The sequence below is a fragment of the Cnephaeus nilssonii genome (assembly GCF_951640355.1).
Source record: "Cnephaeus nilssonii genome assembly, chromosome: 3".
NCBI lineage: Eukaryota > Metazoa > Chordata > Mammalia > Chiroptera > Vespertilionidae > Cnephaeus > Cnephaeus nilssonii.
The window spans coordinates 40347970-40352780 of record NC_137074.1 but is presented as its reverse complement, the minus strand read 5'-3'; the positions used below and the strand labels follow the sequence as shown (position 1 = coordinate 40352780).

General features: G+C 46.7%; 1 pseudogene across 1 annotated transcript; it reads left to right on the top strand.

Moving 5' to 3' along the window:
• The first annotated feature begins 449 nt into the window (after nt 1-449).
• Nucleotides 450-2391, top strand: LOC307094663 (integrator complex subunit 9-like; annotated as a pseudogene). The gene has a single exon. The product of its transcript is annotated as an integrator complex subunit 9-like (transcript).
• Nucleotides 2392-4811: the final 2420 nt, after the last annotated feature.

Genomic DNA, 4811 nt, shown 5'->3' with positions numbered 1-4811 from the left:
TTGGAATGCATCAAAATTGTAGATACTTGTAGTAGGAATATGAATCATCGTCGCTGAAGATTCAGAGGGTCCTTAGGTGTCTGGTTGTCCAATCTCCTCTATGATATAGGAATCTCCTCTATAAAAGCACAGTCTCTGCTTGGACATCTCCAGTGATGGGGAGCTCACACTTCACAAGGCAACTCAGCTCATAGTAAATAGTTCTTATTTTCAGAAACTTCTTCCTTGAATTATAATTTTCATCCCTTTTAACTCCCATCCAGTTCTACTCTTTGGAATACGGTGAATAAAATAATTCCCTCTTCTCCTAGACATCACATTTAGGGGCAAATGTAATAACCTTGAGTATTTGCTTCTCTGAGATAAATATCCCACTAAAATAAAAATAGTTTCTCCTAAAATAGGCTACCAGACCTTTGGTTAAAAGAAAATAAACATTTGGGGGTTTGAGGAGTCCAGTGACTGGTGTTGAACAACCAAAAGTCCAATATGGAACTGTGTTGCCTGTCTGGGCACCCAACCTTACCATGCAATGTGCTTAAATTCAAATCAACCACCATTATGTTGGACTGTGGACTGGACATGACTTCCACCCTCAATTTTCTTCCTTTGCCACTTGTTCAAAGTCCCAGGCTGTCTAATTATCCCAGCTGTTCCCCCAAAGGATGGAAATGTTTCCTTGGACATAGAGCTGAAGGAGTGCTCAGGCCACGTATTTGTGGATTCTGTGCCTGAGACGGAGCCAATAGATCTGTCTACAGTAGACGTGACCCTCATCTCTAACTACCACTGCATGATGGCGCTGCCCTACATCACTGAGCACACCGGGTTCACAGCACGGTGTGCACCACCGAGCCCACCGTTCACATCGGCAGAATTCTCATGAAAGAGCTGGTGAACGTCATTGAAAGAGTGCCCAAGGCACAATCTGCCTCCTTGTGGAAGAACAAGGACATTCCGCAGCTGCTGCCCTCTCCTCTCAAGGATGCAGTGGAAGTACCAACCTGGAGAAGATGCAAGAGGTGAGCTCTGCCCTGAGTAAAAGCCAGCTGGTGAAATATCCTCAGAAAATTGAGCTGTTTGGTGTGGTCCAGGTGACGCCACTCAGCTCTGGCTCTGCCCTTGGAAGCTCCAACTGGATTATTCAGTCCCATTATGAGAAGGTATCTTATGTCTTGGGATCCTCTTTGCTTACCACACACCCACAGCCCGTGGACCAGGCATCTCTCAAAAACGGCGATGTTCTCCTCCTGACAAGCCTCACCCAGATTCCCACCGCCAACCCGGAGGGCATGGTGGGAGAGTTCTTCAGCAACCTGGCACTGACCAGCTGGAATGGAGGAAACGTGTTGGTCCCCTGCTACTCATCGGGGGTGATCTATGATCTCCTGGAGTGCCTATACCAGTACATCCACTCGGCCGGCCTCTCCAGCATCCCCTTCCACTTCAGCTCCCTCGAGTTTTCCCAGATCTTTGCTGAGTGGCTTTGTCACAACAAGCAGATGAAGGTGTATCTCCCAGAACCACCTTTTCCTCATGCAGAGCTCATTGAGATCAACAAGCTGAAGCACTACCCCAGCATCCACAGCGACTTCAGCAACGATTTCAGACAGCCATATGGGGTGTTCACATAGACAACCATGCGGGGTGTTCACATAGAATAGCCTCCGGTTTGGGGACGTGGTCCATTTCATGAAGCTCTGGGGGAAGTCTAGTCGCAACACTGTCATATTCATAGAGCCCGACTTCTCGTACCAGCCCTTGGCCATGAAATGCATTTACTAGTACTGCCCCAGTGATACCCGGCTGAATTTCATCCAAGTGTCAAAGCTGCTCAAAGAAGTGCAGCCCCTGCACATGGTCTGCCCTGAGCAGTACACACAGCTGCCCCCCGCCTCAGGCCCACAGGATGGACCTGGTGATCAATTGCCAGCCTCCTCGCCCTGCCTGTCAAGTGACGCTACGAGAAGATCGAAATCATGCCGGAACAAGCAGATTCACTGGTGCCCACGGAGATTAAGCCTGGCATTTCCTTGGCAACCGTTTTGGCCGTGCTGCACACTAAAGATAACAAGCAGGTCCTTCAGCCCCTGCCCAGGCCAGCCCAGCCCGCGAGTGGTAAGAAGAGAAAGCGGGTGAGCGATGACATCCCGGACTGCAAGGTTCTGAAGCGCTTGCTAAGCGGCACCATCCCAGCGGAGCAGTTTGTGCAGACTCTGGAGAAGCACGGCTTCAGTGACATTAAAGTGGAAGACACAGCCAAGGGCCACATCGTCTTGCTCCAAGAAGCCGAGACCCTCATCCGGATTGAGGAAGTTCAATCCACATCATTTGTGGCAATGACAAGATACTCAGGGTACGACTGTCCTCAAATTCCTCCAGAAGTTCTGAATGAAACACGTAAGCCATGCCTGCTTCCCTGAGATCCCACCGCCCTTCCCACTCTGCCTGCCCAGCACCAGCCAAGTGAGGAGGGGCACACAAGGTCAGCCAGGCCTTTGTGGTGGTCTCTGACCTAAAGGAAAAGGCTCTGAGGGCCACGTCAGGAGAGAGGGCCGCACCTGCTGGTCTGGACTTGTAGCACTGTCGCAGGCAAGAGATTTTGCTTTATTTAAGCTTTAGACTCATTTTCCTCCCAAGCCTGGCTCTCTCGGGTGGCCAGGATGGTAAGACAGGGGGCTGAGTGGCATAAGAGTGACAGAAGCAATTTCTAAGAGGTTAGTGGTGGGGAGGGGAGGGGAAATGATGACTGACTTGTCTCGAGTGGCCAGAGTTTGTTTTTCATCATGTCACAGGCCACGGGTGAGGAATCAGTGACTTTGCTTTACTTGCTTGTCAACTGTGTTGCATCTGATAAGACAGACAATCCCCCCCCCCAAAATTAGTAAAATGAACCCATTTATCTGTACTTTATATTGTGAGCCCATTTTGTTAATAAAACTTCTTTTATAGGAGTCTCTACCTAGGCTCTGTTGAACCTACAATTTACACTGATATGGTATCTGAAAAAATGTGAAAATATTCAGACTAGCATAAACTTAGAAAATACTACAGCAAATTTTAGTGTGGTGAGCATGTTCAACCATATAGCCTGGCTTTTTTTTTTTTTTTAATATAAACTTTAGCCCTATCTGTTTTGGCTCAGTGGATAGAGTGTTGGCCTGTGGACTGAAGGGTTGTGGGCTCGATCCCCAGTAGGGGGTGTGCAGGAGGCAGTCAATCAATGATTCTCTCACCCTCTCTGAAATCAATACAAATAAAAGAATCTAGGAGAGCCACAATTAAAAAATAAAATATAAAATTCAAAAAAATAAAAATAAACATTTGGGCATTTGGAAAGACATTCAATGTTTTTAGTCAGGATTTAATATGTTAAGAATATAATGTCTCCCTGTAGTAATCTATTAGTTCTATGTGATCCCAATCGATAAGTACATAAATTCTAAACATACATCCCGCTCCCCCCCCCCCCCCCAGAATAGTCAAAACTCATTCAACTTACTGTGGCTTACTAAGTATCAGGCACTATTCTAGCTATGGTGTATACATCTATAGAACAGGCAAAATTGCTTACTCATGGGGTTCACATTCTAGAGGAGAAAGACAGAAAATACTTATTTCAGAATGCTTTGAAGTGAGGTGAAGAAAATATAATAGGGCAGTTGGGTGGAGAATAACTGGCGTTGTAGGTCTATGATGGTTGTGTTTAGTGAGGGCAGGTGGGGAAACCTCTTGCAGAGATGACATTTGAGCTAAAGCCTTAAGGACGAGCAAGATTCAGCCCTACAATCCACACAGGGATCAATCTTCCCAACAGACGGACCAGCAAATGCAAAGACCCCAAGCTACTCATTGTGTTCAAAGGACTACAAGGAGGCTGCACTTGCTGGAGTGGAGTGGGTGAAGAGGAGGATGATGAGTGGGGTAGTCCCGGGGTCGACAAACTGAGGCTCATGAGCCACATGTGGCTCTTTGGTCCCTTGAGTGTGGCTCTTCCACAAAATACCACGGCCTGGGCGAGTCTATTTTGAAGAAGTGGCATTAGAAGAAGTTTAAGTTTAAAAAATTTGGCTCTCAAAAGAAATTTCAATCGTTGTACTGTTGATATTTGGCTCTGTTGACTAATGAGTTTGCCGACCACTGGGGTAGTCAGTTAAACAAAGGTCAGCACCTATATGCTGCATGGTAGGCAGCTGGATTTCATCAGAGAATTTTAACCTGAGCAGTGATACAGTCTGATTTAAGAAGATCACTCTGTCTACTGGGTACAGAATCAACTGCAGGGCAGAGATAAGGAAAGAGTGGAAACAGATCAACTGGGAGCCCAGGTCTGATAGAGGAAGAATGAAGCTTAAATTACAATAGTAGCAGAGAATACTTGGAGGAGGAGATAGGGCTTTGTGATGTGTTTTGGAAGCAGCATTAATAAATCTTGCTGTTGGATTGTGAGGAGAAGAGAGGGGCCAAGGACAATGCCAAAGTTTATGACCTTAGCAAGGGGGAGAGGATAGTGCTGCCAGTTGTAACTTCGGTTAAGACTAGGGGGGCATGCCCTAGTTGGTTTGGCTCAGTGGATAGAGCATTGGCCTGTGGACTGAAGGGTCCCGGTTCGATTCTGGCCAAGGGCACATGCCTGGGTTGCTGGCTCGGTCCCCAGTGGGGGGTGTGCAGGAGACAGCCGGTCAATGATTTTCTCTCATCATTGATGTTTCTATCTCTCTCTCCCTTCCTCTCTGAAATCAATAAAAACGTATTTTTTTTTAAAAAAAAAGAACTATTCAATTAGCAGCTTAACTCTTAATAGATACTAT